Source organism: Ambystoma mexicanum, chromosome 1q (assembly GCF_040938575.1).
Source record: "Ambystoma mexicanum isolate Mex_15411 chromosome 1q, UKY_AmexF1_1, whole genome shotgun sequence".
Lineage (NCBI taxonomy): Eukaryota > Metazoa > Chordata > Amphibia > Caudata > Ambystomatidae > Ambystoma > Ambystoma mexicanum.
The window spans coordinates 1154152088-1154171509 of NC_090922.1; the positions used below are offsets into that span (position 1 = coordinate 1154152088).

General features: G+C 45.7%; 1 protein-coding gene across 1 annotated transcript in view; it reads left to right on the forward strand.

Moving 5' to 3' along the window:
- SLC44A5 (solute carrier family 44 member 5) overlaps nt 1-19422 on the forward strand; it is a 1500346-nt gene that overhangs the window by 496919 nt on the left and 984005 nt on the right. The window lies entirely within an intron of this gene.

Below are 19422 nucleotides of genomic sequence, written 5' to 3' on the forward strand. Positions count from 1 at the left end.
ACCTGGTGAGTGAGTGGGAGGATGACCTCACATCACCCACCCTGTGCTCTCAAGCCCTCAGCCCCCTGGAGAAGGTCCTCAATGTACTGCACTTCTTAGCCACTGGATCATTTCAGCGGACAAGTGCCATAGTGGGTGGGGTGTCACAGGCCACCCAGTCACGCTGCCTACACCAGGTCTTGGACATCATCACTGCACGCCCATCAGTCCGCAGGCACATATACCTGCCCAGAACACCTGCTGAAAGGCATGCTGCCGCCCTGGATTTTTACGGAGTGGCACAATTCCCCAAAGTGCTAGGTGCCATCGACTGCACCCATGTGGCTCTACGTCCCCCCAGGGCATCAGAGCACATCTATAGGAACCGCAAGCACTGGCATTCCATCAACGTGCAGGTAGTATGTAATGCCAAGGGAATCATCACCTCAGTATATGGCAACTATCCCGGGTCCACCCACGACAGCTTCATTTACCGAATGTCCACCCTATGCCGGGACATAGATGCTGGGCGGCATGGCGATACATGGCTTCTCGGTGAGTATGTATGCCACTGCACATGCATGCATGTTGGATACTGAGCAAGGTCACAACCCCACCAATGATACCAATCACCACCTCCACAGGGGACAGTGCCTACCCTCTCAGCCCCCACATGATGACGCCAATTCAGAACCCCACCACGCCACCCGAGGTAAGATATAACACAGCCCACATTACAACCCGGGGCATAGTGGAGCGCACATTCGGAGTGCTAAAGTCACGCTTTCGCTCCCTTGACCGTTCTGGCGGGCAGCTGTTATACGCTCCCCCAGTAGTGTGCAGGATCATAGTGGCAGCATGTGTCCTGCACAACGTTGCAACACGCCGGGGCCTGCCCGTGGACATGGTGGTGGCCCCACATCCCCAACCACATGCACAGCCGCTGCGCATGGGAGGGGAAAGGGCACGAGGGGAGGCAGCCCGTACACAGCTAGTGGCTAATTACTTCACATAGTATTCACTCCCCTGTGGAGTGCACACTGGCCTGGCACATTCCATCTGACAATCAATGATGACTCAACCTGACACTGATCCTGAATGTCTGGAGATTCAACCGTGAAAAGCATATCAGCCTGAGATTGTTCACCTGGAAGTGTTACAATGTGTGCATCCCTACCCACACACAACACCAATGCAGTTTTGTGAAGGAACACATTCAAGCAGCCAAAATTAATACCCACTTGCTAAATGCAACAAGAGGACAGTGCCATGTCACCCAACCCATCCCCAGCACCGCCACACAACACACCGTGCCATGTCATGCTATGTGCAGGTAAACAAAGTTATCCCCACAACGTGACATGTGTTGCGATGTACTGTGTCCCCAATTGAAACTTCCTACACCTGAAATGCTCACTGTAATGCAGGACAAACAACATACTTGAGCACGTACTACCATAAACATGACTTCAGTAATGTAATAAATCAGTTGTCTCACCACCTGGATATGCCTGCACTCCCACCACTTCCAACTGAACAGTGTTGGTGCCATGTAGAGTTGTAGGTGCACTGCTGCCAACAAGGACCCCATCTCCAGACTAGAGGGCCTTGTGTAGACATGAGGAAGGGACCTGCAAATTGGGAGGCAGACGCAGATGATGAGTTACACATCAATGCAACATGCAGTGTACAACACAACAGCAATATGCACTAGGAATGTATACACAGTATTGACTAGACTACCCACACATGTAGTGGGAGTCCAATGTCACCATGTACTTCAATGTCACTTGGGCACACCCTTTGCAAGCCCATGGAAACGGGAAGCTGGAGGGGTGTGTGTGACTCAAACCCAGGCATCTGAACCTAATACATGACAAGCCTGCATGTGCCCAGCCACAATGCAGCGTATGCCCACAGGAACCACGGAAGCCAACAATGTGTCCCCAAAAAATTGCGAAAAATATTAAAATAAAAATAAAAATGAAAATTTAAAAAATATAAAAAGAAAAAGAAAATCAAAAATGGCCATTAAAGGGCCCGGGGGGGTTGGGGAGGCCACCCAGGAGGTCCGAGGTCAGGGTGCACACCAGAAACCACCTGTGTGGATCCTGGGAAAAAAAAAACACCTCCATGGGCTCATGGCCCACACGGCTACCCTATTGTGGGAGTATCACTGCTGTCGCTATTATCACCCTGTGCAGCTGCATCCGGAGGTGGTTGCACTATGGGAGGCAGCCCACGCAAGGCCCTACTCTGTTCCTCCATGGCTGCAAGCATGCGGGTGTGGTAGGTCTCGTTCTGGAGGATGAGGGTGCGGAGGTCCCCATGCAACAACTCACGGGATGCCCGGACCTCCGCCCTCGTTGCTTGCATCTCAGCTGAGAGCGTACGGGTGAGACGCTCCAGCTGCTGTTCTGTCCTTTGGTGTGTTGAAGCCTCTAGCTCAACAAGAGTCGTCCTGAGTTGATGTAGCTCCTGCCTCAGGGCTTCCCTGTGGCCCTGGGACTCTATGGAGAAGGCCTCCTGCAGAGTCGCCAGTGCCGCCCGCCTGTCCCTGTTGGACGCCAACATGTCCTCCCTGTGTGACTGGCAGATGGAGTCGGTTGCCTGCTCTAGTCGCTCCATCAGCCTTTCAGGGGGGACAATGGAAGTGGCCACCCTATCCATGGCCTGAGCCATCATCTCGGATGATGCTGCCTGTTGGGTAGCCATACCGTAAATGGATTGCTCCCATACGGTATTGCCAGGTGGCGTACGGCCACCATGTCGGCGGGCACCACACCTGTCTGGGGCAAGGCGGACTGCGCCTTGCTGTGCCGGCACTGCCTGAGGCTGCAGGACTGCATTCCCCCTCTGATCTGCTGGCCCAGGAACAGGATCAGATGTCGCGGAGTGTGACCCTGCATCCGTAACCACCAAAGGCCTAGCTGCCAACACTGACATCCCCATTGAGGGTTCTGACCCTGGTGCAGGTGGGTGGGGGTGGTGGGAGACATGAGTGGGGGCCTGGTGGAGGGTGCCCCTGCACTGCTGGGGGGTGGGGGTGCAGGGGGACATGAGTGGGGGCCTGGTGGAGGCTGCCCCTGCACTGCTGGGGGGTGGGGGTGATAGGGGACATGGGTGGGGGCCTGGTGGAGGCTGCCCCTGCACTGCTGGGGGGTGGGGGTAGTGGGAGACATGAGTGGGGGCCTGGTGGAGGGTGCCCCTGCACTGCTGGGGGGTGGGGGTGGTGGGAGACATGGGTGGGGGCCTGGTGGAGGCTGCCCCTGGTGGCGGGGGGGTGGTGGGTGACATGAGTGGGGGCCTGGTGGAGGGTGCCCCTGGATGGTGGGGGGTGGGGGTGGTGGGAGACATGAGTGGGGGCCTGGTGGAGGCTGCCCCTGCACTGCTGGGGGGTGGGGGTGATAGGGGACATGGGTGGGGGCCTGGTGGAGGCTGCCCCTGGTGGCGGGGGGGTGGGGGTGGTGGGAGACATGAGTGGGTGCCTGGTGGAGGGTGCCCCTGGTGGCGGGGGGGTGGGGGTGATAGGGGACATGAGTGGGGGCCTGGTGGAGGCTGCCCCTGCACTGCTGCGGGGTGGGGGTGATAGGGGACATGAGTGGGGGCCTGGTGGAGGCTGCCCCTGGATGGTGGGGGGTGGGGGTGGTGGGAGACATGAGCAGGTGTGCAGGGTAGTCCCCTGTTTTGTGGGCTGCCTGCAGGGGCCGTCGAGGGTGACAGGACCCACCCAGCCTAATCGCGTGTGTAACTTCGCACGCACCCCTGTAATACACGTACCAAGCCAAATCGCGTGTGATAATTCCCGCGCACCCCTGAAATACACGCGCCCAGGCTATTCGCGTGTGTAAATTCCCGCGCACCCCTGCAATTCCCGTAGCCTAGCTTTTCGCGTGTGAAACTTCACGCGCACCCCTGTAATGGACGTACCCTGGCTTTTCGCGTGTGGGACTTCCCGCGCACCCCTGCAATTCCCGTAGCCTAGCTTTTCGCGTGTGAAACTTCACGCGCACCCCTGTAATGGACGTACCCTGGCTTTTCGCGTGTGGGACTTCCCGCGCACCCCTGCAATTCCCGTAGCCTAGCTTTTCGCGTGTGAAACTTCCCGCGCACCCCTGTAATGGACGTACCCTGGCTTTTCGCGTGTGGGACTTCCCGCGCACCCCTGAAATACACGCGCCCAGCCTATTCGCGTGTGGAAATTCCCGCACACCCCTGAAATACACGTACCCTGCTGTAATCGCGTGTGGGACTTCCCGCGCACCCCTGTAATACACGCGCCCAGCCTATTCGCGTGTGAAACTTCCCGCGCACCCCTGTAAATGACGTACCCTAGTTTTTCGCGTGTAGGATTTCACGCGCACCCCTGGAATTCCCGTAGCCTAGCTTTTCGCGTGTGAAACTTCCCGCGCACCCCTGTAATGGACGTACCCTGGCTTTTCGCGTGTGGGACTTCCCGCGCACCCCTGAAATACACGCGCCCAGCCTATTCGCGTGTGGAAATTCCCGCGCACCCCTGTAAATGACGTACCCTAGTTTTTCGCGTGTAGGATTTCACGCGCACCCCTGGAATTCCCGTAGCCTAGCTTTTCGCGTGTGGAACTTCACACGCACCCCTGATATCGACGTGGCCAGGGCAATCGCGTGTGGGACTTCCCCGCACCCCGGGATACACGTACCCAGGGCAATCGCGCGAGTGACTTCTCGCGCAACCCGTTGTACACACACGCGCGAATTGTTGAACAGTGGGTGTCTGTGTTAATGGCGTACACCTTTGCACCTCATTTGTCCTTTGGGGTCACGGTATGGCCCATTGCTGTATGTGGGTGGTATTTGTTGGCGCAGGTTTTGGCGCACTTTCGTTAAGTGCGTCGGGACGCTACCGCCTGCTTACTTGTGGCGTACGTTTTTGGGCCTGTGCGCTGGTTTGATCGAGCGCTGTTTTGCCCTGTTCGAATCCATGCATACGTGTTGCCGGAGAGCGTGTGGGCGTTCCACGCACTTGCCTCCTGTACTTCCCCGTGCCGCCCACATTCTTCCCCATTCCGAGTGTTGTGCCCCATTTTATTCCCCATTCCGAGTGTCCCGCCCTGTGTTCCGCCTACTTTAGAGCTGTGCGCTGCGCTCGGAGTGATAGCGCAGTGGCCGTGGCGCACGCCGTTGGTTGACCTGTGCGCCGGCGTGCGCCGCGCACTTTTTCAGCGCACGTCCTATGCTTTTCTTACGCACGGACTTCCATGAATCGACGTGCGCTGGTTTCCCTGCGCTTTTCGCTATTTTTCGGCGCAGCGCACGTATAGGCCCCTCTGCGCCGGAATTTTCGGCGCACATTTATTCCATGAATCGGCCTGCTAGTATCTTTTGATTATCATTGTGCCCAGGCGGCTAAGGATTTCATCAAGCAAGGCTATGAGCGCAGAATTATAGAACAGGCTTATACTAAGGTACGTGGACTTTCTAGGGATTACCTACTATACAGTATCAAGCCCGTCAAAACTACCGTCAATGATGACCCCCGCCTGATTGTCACATTTGACAATGCATCTAATCATGTTCGCAAAATTATAGAACGTCATTGGCGAATTCTCATCATTGACAAGGATCTCGGTCCTCTTCTATCTAAACGTCCTACCATCACATATAAACGTGTACCCTCACTTAGGGACAAATTGGTTGCCAGCTTCTTGTCACCCATTAATACCAATCCACCTTATATGAAATCGTTGATGGAATCCCCAATAGGATTTTCTAAATGTTGCAAATGCAAGGCCTGCATTCATGCTATTTCATGCAAATCCTTCTTGCATCCGGTCACCCAATGTCATCAGCCCATTAGACACTCAATGAATTGTGATACCACTTTTGTGGTCTATGTGCTCTCATGTCCTTGCGTGAGATGGTATGTCGGGAGTACTACATGCAAGCTCAAGCTTAGAATATTACAGCACCTTAGGGCCATCAAAAACTCTGATCCCGCATATCCTATGGCCAAGCACTTCAAAGAAAAGCACAATAATGATCACACCCTTCTCAAATTCTTTGCAGTGGCGCACATTCCGATTCACCCTAGAGGTGGGAATCGTGTACTTAAACTGAGACAGCTAGAAACCAGATATATTCTGGATTTCGACACTAAGTTTCCTATTGGCCATAATCTTGACGAGGAGCTTCATACATTTATAGGTACGTAGGTCCCATCATGTGCGATTTATCTACTTAAGATTGTTGTTTCCTATATCACCGATGTATTCCAGCGTCTACTCTGATTAGTTGATTATATTCCTTATATTTACTACCATTGTTCTTTTCCTCCCCCCTATTTCTCTCTTTGGATCCTTTTTTTTCTCTTTGAATTTTAGATTTTCACCAATAAGATAGGCTATCCGTGCTGTTGTATTTTCCTGGCTGTTATTATTGTTATTATTTTTGCAATCTTATTGCACATTTGACACTTCTCATGTCTATATATTCTTTGTTGTAGTCCTGCATGTCCAACTTTTGGTGTTCTTCAACACCTTTTCCATTGTGGCTATCTGGTTTTGTTAAGATTATTATTATTATTTCAACCTCACCCGCTCTAATTTGGGTATCATGCCAGCCTTATATAAATGCTCATTGCCTCAGCTGTGATATCATTTTCCAGTTGAATGTCTCAAATTGCTGTTAATCATATGTGCTTACACAATCTAGTTGGCTTGCATAATGTTTATGCTGCCTACTATTTGATCAGCACTTGAACTTTTGGCTGCCAATGCTTTTGTGATCTTGCCTCTTTGCACATGTATTCATGCCATCTCTGACCAACTTGCACTTGCACTTTATGTCATCTTGGGCCCAAATGCGCATTTCTGCCTACATCAATATGGTATATTGCTTGTTGCACCACCGTTTTATAACATAGCCCTAATGCTGACTAGCTTTTATTATGGTATTTTCATCTGCCTATATGTATAATTTTTATGTTGCTTGTTAACTGACTTGCACTTGCACTTTATGCCATCAGGGCCTATGTGATCTTGCGTTTTTGCACATCTTTACATGCTGCTCTTCATTAACTTGCATTTGCACTTTATGTTGATTTTGGTCAAAATGTACAATATTTATGTATTAATATGATATATTTATTGCTGCTTTACATGTTACCATCATAGCTTTTAAAGCTGTTTCTGGCTTTGTATTCTGGCACTGAGCCTTTTGAACAGTCTATCTAGACCAATGAGCTGCAATGTATGCTATTTTACATATATCTTTGCCTGGCAAATTTTTAAATTATTTCCTTATACAATAATCAGTCTTATTCATTGGAATCTCATATTGGATTTTTAGGTTCATTGGAAGACTCTATGGCACTTTATCTTTTACTGTGTTTCTGTAGTTTTTCTCAGGACACTATATGCATTTCATTGCAGGCCCATGTTGATTTTTCGTTCAAATATGGCCGCCATCATTATGGTCTTCCAGAGTACCTTCCTCCAATTAACATAGATGATGGACTACATGCAACTGCTATTTGTGTCTCTCCATTCTGTGGTGCCACGTGATCAAGCGCTCAGTTGAGCACGAAACGCGTTGTGGTTGGGCCGTTTACCAGGCGTCCTGCTTTTGTCTGTCCTGCTGTTTCCCCCCCCCCCCTATTTTGTCCTGTACACTTCGTGCAGGCTTTGTCCACTTTTTTAATTATTAAAACTACTACCTAATCCTTCACGCGTGAGTTTTGCATTCTTTACTTGGGTCCTCTCCTGCCACGGGATTGTAGGACCCTCCCTAGATTCACGGCGAGTGCGGTCCGCCCTGTTTCCTCTAGTTTTCCTGATATATATATATATATATATATATATATATATATATATATATAGATGCTGGACAGCATTGTGTTCTCCTCAGTGCCTGTGATCTGAGAAGATGAGATCACAGGTGTGGGGAAGGGGCTAGTAGCAAAGCATACACACTTCAAAGCACATTGTGTCGAGAATATTCTCAAAAATGCATTTGCAGGGTCACAGGTGCGTTTTTAAGAATCAGGGCCATGCAGTGCCTGTCTTATCTGTGGAATACGAAGGTCCATAGAAAGCAAGAATGAGGCCCCAGGTATTTCATTTTGTATTCCTTGCAAGAGAGATAAAGAGGTATCAGTCCCAGGTCTAGCGGCCATTCTGTAATTACCAGGGTACACCATAGAAATGTAGGTGCAACCCCCCAAAACCTAGAAGACATTGTACTTTATATTTCACAACTTTTTCTTGTCAGTATTATTTGTCGTGTTCTAGCATTATAAATAGTTGTTTATGAATTTTAGCCTCAGAATTAATTTATAACTGTGTACCTCCATTATGATGACTCCTTAGGGTCATCCTTCATTTATTCAACAAATGTATAAAGGCTTTTCAAATCCCTACTGCAACTGATAGCTGGATCAGTAAAATAATGTTAAGATTAATTCAACAAAGACTTTTATTCTTCTAGTGGGGACACTCTCCAGGCATTCTTTGGTCGAGTTCCACCTAGTTTATGCTACAGCACTTTTCTGTGTCTACTATCTAATTATCTCATAAAGCATTTGCAAATGTGTGTCCACTTACCTGCTTCCTCGATTGGATTGTTTTCAGCACACTTCACCTGCCCATAAATTCGATAAACAGGCTGATAGGATCTTTGTTAACCTATGCCTCCGTTTTCTGCCAGTGAAATCGAACCATCACACTCCACAACGTAGGTTGTATAGATCCATAGTCCTGCTTCCAATGTGTCTGCTAAACTGAAGACTGCCTGAATCTAACATGAGAGGCAATAGAATAATGCTTTGCTTCATTAACGAAGTGTGCTTTTCTTCAGCTACCACAAAAAGGTTGCACCTGTGCAATCGAGGTAGTTACCTGCTCATTTAAGGGATAGTGCTTGACACATGACATGGATTTCACCACAAACTGAACCTTAACACACATGGAATGTCAACTACTTATAACCAGCTTTAAACTCGCAGCAATAAATGCTGAAAGCCCCTTTCAAAAAATGTAACTTTCTACTTTCATCTGAAAAATTGTACCTTGCTGCAATGAGAGAAGGTAATGTACAGAGCTCAACAAATTAAGAGAAGTGGAGTCTGCAAAACACAAAGCATCATTACCTCTTGTCACTAATAAAATTACTCTCTACAAATAGTGGAGAGCAGAGTGCAAGAATGCTTTTGGCGGTTGGTTTTATATTGCCTAAAAATCATTATTAAGCTTGTAAACAGGCCTTTATGTGTTAATCTGTAATTTCAGGACCAAAAATGCTATACGTTTCTTTTTTCAATAATAATCAAAATTGGATGGATTATCCTATTAAGAAAATGCTAGAAAGATACTGTGATACACTTATAAATGCAAAATGGAGCATTTTATAAATATAATATGTCTTATAATACATGTGAGATTACTTTATAATAGGAGTACATTACTCTTTAAATCGGCATGGCCAGATATGTTGTTCTCTTGTAGCTGTGGCTATGTTGGTTTTGTTCACTCTTTAGTGAACCTGGTACAACTCATTTTTGTGGAGCGTTACCAGTTGCTCCTGTTGGATTTACAGGAGATTAGCACGGACATCTAAAGACAATCAAGGATTATTTATCTTGCATCAAAGAAACTCATTAAACTCTGTATCACAAAGACCATCTATTCAATGCCTCTGATTAATGATATACTTTATTTGTTTATTTTTACATTTGTAAAGCACTCTAAACCCATGGACATCAAAGTGCTAGTTACAGGACATGTTACACTTGTGAGTAGAGAGTAGGCAGAATGAGAAGGTGGTAGGTGCTGGTAGGGTTTCCTAGGTGATGAGTCAGGTTTTCAAATACTTCGGAAGGACCGATAAGACTGTTCAGATCTCAAGGCTGGTGATAGTGTATTTCAGAGTTTCTCTGCAAGGACCAGGAGGCTAGAGCCGCCGGCTCTGGCCCGTCTGAATCATGGTGTGATGAGAGAGTGAGCATAACCAGATCTGGTCGGTCTCATAGACTGGGCTTTTGTGAATTTCGGTGAGAGGTAGGGGGAGCAGAATTTGAGAGGCATCCTAGGGTGATAGACAGCATTTTAAAGGTGATACATACTCAAATTGGGAGATAGTGTGTGGCTCTTCTTGAGGCTGAGCTGTGTTCTCACTTTGGAATGTTGAAGGCAGCTCACAGAGCATTGTTCTGGATGACTTGCAGTTTATGGCTATTCCTCGTTGAGGTACCTGCCAATAGTGCATTGAAGTAGTCAAGCCTGGAGCCGATAACGACTCCAGCGATAGTGAGGCAACTGTCGGTGAATAGGAAAGGCCTGCATGCATTGATATGTTTGGTGGTGTGGGCAGTGGAGGATGCAATAGCATTGATATTATTAGTTAGGGAGAGGGAGTCATCAAGGTGCACTCCCAGTATCTTCACTGTTGGGGAGACAGGAATTGAGATTACGCCAGTGGTGAAGGAGCAGTATAGATAGTTAAGGTTTTTAAGCACAGCTGGAGATCCCACCTGGAGAATTTCCGTTTTTTCATCGTTATGGCAAAGTAATACCTTCCACTCACATTAATTAATCTCAATGGAAATGTTCTTAAAGAAAAATACATTTAACATTCCAAACAGGCCTCAGCCATGGTCTGTTAACAAAGTTAAAATCTATACTGATCACATACTAGGAGCTTAATATTTCCAGACCCGGATTTCAAAAGCAGATCAATGCATTTAGTGTGTCACCTTTTGACATCAGTAAAATAATAACGTTAATCAAAGGCCCAGTCAGAGGAATAGCAGAAAAGGGACCTCTGAGAGATGCTTAAATGACTCATGATGCTAGCACAAGGTTACATAAGAAATGAAACTCACATATATTTAGCACCATATTGATAATTACATCAAAAACAATCACACAAATGTATACCCCTGCATTCAGTAGGACTATGAGAACCCAGAAGAAATATTCTAATCCACATGTTATATCACTACAATGAGATATGGAAGAAATATGATTTTGAATTCAAAGTTGTCCAGAGTATAAAGCCACTCCATGTCCCATGCTTAAAAATATGATCAACCTATGAAAATTAAGGGGTGTATTCTCTGGGAGTGTCAACCTGGTAAGCAAGACAATGGAAAGACCTAACCAATTAAAAAGTGTGAGGCCACGATGACATAATTTGGAAAAAAATCACATTATATAAGTAAAAACAAGCAGGAAATGGTGAGAGCTCTGGATTGCTATTGATAGTGGATAGAATAAAATGCTTTCATTGTCTATGTGAAGTAGTTGCAAACACTGGCAGATAAGTGTTAACGTAATTATGTAGTTATATTGTGTTGCTTAGAAATTACATTGCCCTATTAGAATTAGATTCAGAAATATTGTTATTTGATGCATTGTCTGACTGGATAGGAAATGTGTGTACATTTTCTTAGTAAAATGTTCTCTGGCAGGCCAATTCTTATATTCTGTAAACCATCTAACTCTATATATATATACAAAAATAGTCCATAGGTGCCACTCTCTGAGAACGAACACAGCCCATTGACCTGTTCTTTGGGAAGGTACCCACTCCAGAGTGCGCAGCCACACTTGAGCTCACTCTACCTTCCACAGATAGAAAAATAACCATTTGAATATCAGTCTTTGTCCTGCCCAAATAGGCAGTCCAGCACCAAAATGCTATGACAATTCCCTTCTGAACAAGAGTACCAACAGCAACCCCATACACGTGTTTCAGCCTTGTTGGGCCTCATCAGTTAGGTGGAGCTGTGCTTCTCTGAGCACAGTGAGCAAGGGGTCCACGGCTGGATGACCCTAGGAAACTCAGGGTGACTAAACCTAAGTCCCTTAAACAATTACGAAATAGTCCATAGGCACCCCTCTGCAAGAACGAGCACAGCCCATTGACCTGTTCTTTGGGAAGATACCTATTCCAGAGTCCACAGCCACAATTTAGCTCACCGTACCTTTCACAGATGGGAAACAGCCATTTGCATATGAGTCTTTGTCCCACCTACATGGGCAGTCCCGCACCGAAATGCTATGGCAATTCCCTTCTGAACAAGAGTACCAAAAGTGGATTCTGCCTTGTTGGGCCTCATAAGCGAGGTGGAGCTGTGCCTCTCTGAGCACCGTGAGCAATGGGTCCATGTCTGGTTGACCCTAGGAAGCTCAGGGTGACTAAACTTAGTGCTGGTCTGCCCATGTGGGCGGGACAAAGACAGATATGCAAATGGATATACAACAAAATCAAACAAAACCATGAGAAAATAACACAGAATTTTGGGGATCCCAAAATGTTTGACATTAGGCAGGTGCATAGGTAAAACAATGACACATTCCACATTTCCTGAGTGCTTGTACACACAAGGTTTGAATGGCCACATTGTTTATTTAAAACCAAGTAGTCCCTCCAAAGTGTTGGCAACAGTCAGGTCAGGTACTATAAAACACATGTTGCTGACAAACATGTTGGAAAGGGCAAATGACAATGAGGTGAATACGTTAATGCCCATGTAACCAAAAGGAATGTCAATCATAAACTGGGTTGTTTCACCAGCAGAAGGGAGTCACTCTCCTGGTGTTCTTGTCAAGAAGTGTGTTGATTTCTTTTTGATCCTTTACTAGTAGTATGGATAGAGAAGCTGGCTTGGACAGAAACCATATTTTGGTTTTGACATACATCCTGACGAAGATCACCTGATTTGTTATTTTTTTTTAGGAAAGGATTACGACTAGGGGGAGATAGGTTATTTTCCTTTTTGTAGAAAATAAAAGTTTATAGACAAAATGCTATCACCTGGTCAGCCTCATCCACCTCGCCACAGTACCCACAAAGAATCTTCCAGGTATGAAATACATTTAAATAGATTTTTCAGTCACTCAAAATGCCATTTCCAGCAGCCAGGTTAGAGATGCCTCATTGACTCAGTGTCCCATCATTTTCTAACACTGCGATGCACTCTCACAGGCACTTGGATGTGTCATACAGCTGGTGCGCAGTATATGCACACTGCTGTGTGTTTGTCGAGGGGATATCCAGCTGAGAGGCAGTAACTGTTGTGTGCCATAAGGGGATAAATGTTGTGTGCTTTGGTGTGATACCCTATTGGCAGGCAGCAGTATGTGATATATTCTTCTTTAGACCTAAGGGTTATGTTATGTCTTTGGGATAGGTATCGTACACCTCTATCATTAGGGGGTGGTAACGGGAGTAAGTGAGCTGAGGGCAAAAGGTGTTGTCCTTTTCCATCAGTGTTGATATGGCTGGAAGCTCTTGGGCTTTGTAGGTGGGAGCTGGCATTTGGGTGGAAGAATTCTCTCTGTGGTTTGAGGTATTTTCCTGGAAGTTCTGAGTTTCCGGATGGGATGCCTGAGAGGCATGTGTTTTCATATCGTCAGAGGTATAACTTATTGTTCCTTTTAGAGCATATTTATCCTCTTCGGTAATTTTGGTGTGGCCTTTATATTATTATAAGGCTCAACTGGCTTACATGTGTGCAATCAGACTGGACGTGTTTTCTTATCTTGGCATGGTATTTTTTACTGGCAAAGCCAACAGTATGTTATTATACGGTAAAAGTGGCATATATTGGTGCAGCCTACATGGACATTTATGGGCATAGCCAGCATGAACATTTTTGTATAGTAACATATTTTGGGCCAAGGTATCATGAAAATGGTTTGAAAATGCTTCTGTGCACTGATACACAAATTATTGCAAACTGCATGGCTTTTTACCAAATTCTCCACAGAAAGTTGCTTTAAAATGCACATGTTAAAACCATTATTTACAAATGTAGGGGAGCAACCCTCAAACCTCGCTTGGTAGGTTTGGACTCCTATGCTACCGTCCGTTTTCCTCACATATTGGAGGAAAACATTCATGCCCCTGCAATAAAAAAATTCACCAGCTGCCACTGATCTTGAGCTAGGATTCCTTCGCTGTCCTTAGTACACCATGCCCAATTTGCTTAATGAATGTTTTTTCTGCTGGGACACTAATCATGCTTAAGGTTCCATGTTAGGAATGGGACCGAAAAAGCAACTACCTCTAGGTCAGCATCCTAACATAAAAGGAAATCTGATCCAAAATTGTTAGCTGTGCTGCTGGAATTTGTCTCTTATCTGCGTGTGTAGTGTAAGCATGCTTTTCTGCATATCACGAAAATATAGAAAAAAACATTTAGGAGCTGTGTTTTCAAAGTTTCGAACAAAAGCATGGCACTAAACATTAAAAACCTGCAAGAAAGTGGCATGCAGTATGGATGCTTGGCATTTTATGTCACAATATTCCCTATGAGTACAGTTAAGAGTTATATAAACGAAATGGAAACAAAGGACATTAACAGTGTTTTACTAAAATGTAATGTCATTGCCTGGTGAGTCATTCACAGCCTGGTGAGTCATTCACAGAATAAACTGGAGGAAGCTTAATTCAACCTTTCAACTTTAAAAAAACAAAGTTTTTGTTTAGCTCCGATGGATTAATTCTATCCATCGTAACAATTTTCTACTAGGAGGTTATGTATAATTTTAAAAAATCTGATCAGAGATAAAATAAGGGAGGTTGACCGCCCTTCCACCAAACAAGCCCAAAAAATATATCTAGGTCTACTGAATTTGGATTGTGAACAAATCTGTTGAAGATTAGGATTCTCCAGTTATGAGTTTCCTTGCACTAGAGTAAAAGGTATTTCCAAGTTTCCATATTCTCAGAAAGTTTTTATAAGCAGCACCAACATATTTCCTTCGGAATGCGCACATATATATATATATATATATACATATATATATATATAGCAACTCAATGATGGGAACTGCTATGAAAGATTGACCACTAATCCCATCACATATCTTGAAAGAGAAGTATTGGCCTTTTTGACTAAATGGCAGAATGCTGGCATCCTAGAGGATGAAATGGTCAAATTTCTGTTCACTAAGCATTCTGTAATTCGAACTATTTATTTTCTTCCCAGGTTCACAAGAACCCCACCAGACCACCGGGAAGACCAACTGTGACCCTCAATGGCTCCCTCCTCGAATACATGTCTACATTTGTGGACGAAGTTCTCTGCACCTTTGTATCCACCCTACCCTCATATGTAACAGATACCACAGATTTTGTATCTAAACTAGTGGACCTTCCATGGGAACCAACATATACACTAGCAACCATGGACGTGGTATCCCTGTATAAGTCTATCCAACATGATGATGCAATCCAGGCATGTCAAACCTTTCTCAATACTCAGTCCCTCAATCATTTACAGCATTCTAGAATGATTCTTAAAAAATAAAATTGTGTTTGGAGAATCATATTTTTCTCTTTAACAATTAAGTGTTTCGTCAAACCGAAGGGACTGCCATGGGCACGACATTTGCACCACCATACGCAAACCTCATAATGGGCCATTGGGGAAAAAACCCAGTCTGGGCAGACACTAATGAAAAATATACAGAGAATATCATAGTGTGGCTTCGCTACATAGATGATTTATTCATCATCTGGAACGGAACAATACAATCAGGGTGTGAATTTGTTAAGTTGTTAAATGAAAATAACCTGAATCTAAAATTCACCGAACAGCATAGTTGACAATCCATAGTTTTTTTGGATATTCAAGTCAAAATTGTGGGACAAAAAATAGGGTGTGAACTACATAGAAAGGTTACAGGAGCCAACATCCCCCTACATGCTAACAGTGCACATCCAAGAACTCTTCTGTAGAGTATTCCACATGGTGAATGTGTTCGTATTAGACGAAATTGTAGTGACATTGTTGACTTTGATCTAGCACACCAAGTTACGACCCAACACTTTCTACAACAATATCCGAAGAAAGTGATTGAAAGGTCGTACTTAATGGTATGAGACATGGACAGACAGAAACTCCTGACAACGTCGAAATCCGACTCACATAGCTTGGATGAGGAAAACACTATTAGACTGATCTTAACATTCAGAAGCCATTCCCAAATTATTAAACAAAGGATAAACAGATATTGGAAAGTATTATTACTTTCTGCAAAAGCATCTCTATTAAAGATTTAGTGGTGAGTAGTTACATGCCTCCGGAAAAACCTGATGTATGTAGTAACTGGCTTTCCACAGTGGGAGATGGCTTCATGAAGTGTGACAGATGCAAAATCTGCAAATATCAGCATAACTGCAAAAGTTATACTCATTCAATCTTGAAACATTTCATAAGAATTAAGAGTAAAATCACTTGTGAGTCGGAATTGGTCATTTACGTCTTGTCCTGCCCATGCCTCAAGTGGTATTTTGGAAGTACCAAATGCAAACTTAAGGTATGCATATTACAACATGTCAGAGCCATTATTAACAAGAAATCTGCATATCCCATGGCAAAACATTTTTCAGAATTTCATAATGGGAACCCCAAAAGCCTGCCATTTTTTGGCATCTACAGAGTAGTCATGGGCTCGAGTGGTGCAGACAGTTGAAAACTACTCCGGCAGGAGGAAACAAAGTTCCCCATTGACTTTGAAAGCAAATATACTGTTGGCCATAATGTCGATGAAGAATTATATATGTTCCTTGGAGTTTGAGACATTATCTGAGACAGTGTCCTTCATAGTCTATATTCCCTTTTTTATCAACTCACCTTTAGTATTATTATATTTTTTATTGTGTGACTTATGACATTGCTATACAGGATTTCTTCATTTTTGTCAGACTGGTGTGCACAGATACAATATAATTGAGTGACCTTAATAGATGTTTGTAAAAATCATCACTACATCATATATTATTATGGATTACGTATTGATGTAAACATTGTAGTATACACCGTAATATGTCTTTAGATATTGTCTTTAGATATAAGGTTGAATGGCTTATACTTTACCTACTGATGTATTCTTCAGTCTGTTTGACACAATGCACTTTATGATCTGTGCACAATGTGCAAAAGAATAGATGATTGCACTATGCACTTTACTATTGTTTACATGTTTGTAACTACTAATGCACTATGCACTTTAGTTTCCAGTGTACATGTTTTTAATTAGTAATGCACTATGCACTTTAATTGTCGAAACAGAGAAAAGATGGTATTAATATACACTAGATACCTTATTAGACAAAGGCCCTCATTACGACCCTGGCGGAAATCGAAAAACGATGGCGGAAATGCAATACCGCCATCGAATAGCGCTCGGTGCGACTATGACCCGTCACCGCAAAGTACGAAGCCATTAGCGACACCGTAGTGAACGCCAACGCTAACTGCACCAAGCACGCGCGCGCGCGCCATGCCAAACCGCAAACACCACCATGGTGCAACGGTACGCCAATTCCGACCCTAGCGGACATGCACCTAACGCCATCAGGCATGGCGTAATGTACCATTCCGCCATGGCGAGAAGTACGGCATCGCGAATGAACCGTAAACGGCCCCACTGAGTGCCTGTACACCGCTCCCTGCCCACAAAGTACAACTCCCCGTAGGTGCAATGAAGCCACAATGCAACCATTGAAATGTACAAGTCACCCATGCATGCCAACGAACAAAAGAAACACAACAGGGGCCAATGGGAGCTGCAGGGCACAGATGGCACGAATACAGAAGCCATCCCAATGGACATGACCACAGTCCCCCACCAAGAAACGCACGCAAACACAGGCACCTGTGACCAGCAATATTCCGAAAATCACATCATTCCACCAGTCCACCTGGCTGACCGGCATCTGTTACACAAAACCCAATCCCCCGCCCCTGAGCATGACAACATTCAAACTGTCATATTGGCAGCCCCCATCCCTGACCTCACTGGGCTTCGTAGGCAAACGCGGCCAGTACAGTACCACGCAACTAAACCCCGAAGCCGGAACCCGATGCAGATCTCCTCACAATACATCGCCCCCCAAATTGGCATATGCCACATCACTTGCAAAGAAAAACGCTACACGGGCCAAATCCGAATAGAAATTTAATGCACATCAAAATCACCAAGCCCATACAGCCATCAGGCCATGAACTCCAAAACACCAATCACCATTGTGGGCTGCTTCCGCAAGAAATGACCAGCCACTACCTGTGTGTCGCCCTGTTCCCCCATGGTACACAGAGCCACAATCACGTACGAAAAGGCAACATGGAAGCGCACAGAACCGCAGGCCCGTCCCAATGGGGAGGCACTAGTCCAGCTGAAAGGCCGAAATGTTGCTCCGAGCCACCAGTACTGCGTAAGGGCATGTGGCCCATTGGCGATCGTCCCACAAGATCATAATGCTGCTCCACTGATTAACACGAAGCAGCAGGTGTCGGGAGTAAAATCCATCTGCAGGAGTGGCATACAGATGGCAGTGGCAAAAGGGGAGGAGATACCTGTCAACCAAAAGAAAAGAAAAAGAACAGAATGGCCATGAGAACTACATTCCAACTACTCACTTCAATGATCACACGAAATCCACAGCCATATGCATGCTAGCCCAACCAAAAGGATCATCACCACCCCAAAACCACTTGCGACTCATAACCATCTATATCGAGGTGCAAACACCATCACAAACGAGTGTACCTGTGCATGCGTCTGTCAAAACAGATTCCATCAGATGGGAATGTTAACGTGCATGGACACAAGTGTCTGAGGGCGCCTCGAGACAGGGAGGGCTCAACAAGGCCAGATGGACGATGGTCCCACAATGGCAGCCCTGCATCACATAGCGTAGGGGAGGCGGATAGATCCCAAGAAGCCCTGTACATGGCAAACTCTGTATCAAATCACCTGCCCATGCATCCATCCATCATTCCCTCATCCCGGGATCAAAATGCCTGAATAATTACTCACATAACATTAGAAACATCCATTGAGTCCGTGCGTTATGCAGCCTGCTAAATCCACAGTGCCCCAGCCCGTAATTCCAGTGTTGTGAAGTAACATGTTTTTGGGAACGGACGGCCTCATCGCCCACGTAGCTATTGCGCATCCCAAACTATTCATATCAATCATTGCTCCCTCGCCATGGGCCCTGTCTCAAGGACATAGAACAATAGAACGTTACATTTGCAGTCAGACCTGTGGGCATCTCCTCGCCGCTAGCTGGAAACCGAAAGCGCCGCCCCTCGAATTCCTCATTTGCAACATCACGTCGAAAAGGCATCTGTGGCCGTTTGAAATCACTAATTATTCCATCGAGTGCGGCTGTGTGTGAAAATGGCAACTGCCTTCACCCACGAATGGGACGCCCCGCCCGTCGTTGAACCTCGGTGCAGTGATGCATGAGGGTCCACCGTTACTCGAGTACTACGTTCCACTGACCCCTCACAAGTCAGTTCGCGACTGCACAGATAGTATGTGAAACAATGGGACCACAGCAGAATGAACATATCAACCAATCTTACACGGCCATCGGGTACAAATACATGATTGCAATAGCAAGATACAAATCCCCGAATTGCAGCGTTGTGCGCAGGACGTGCTC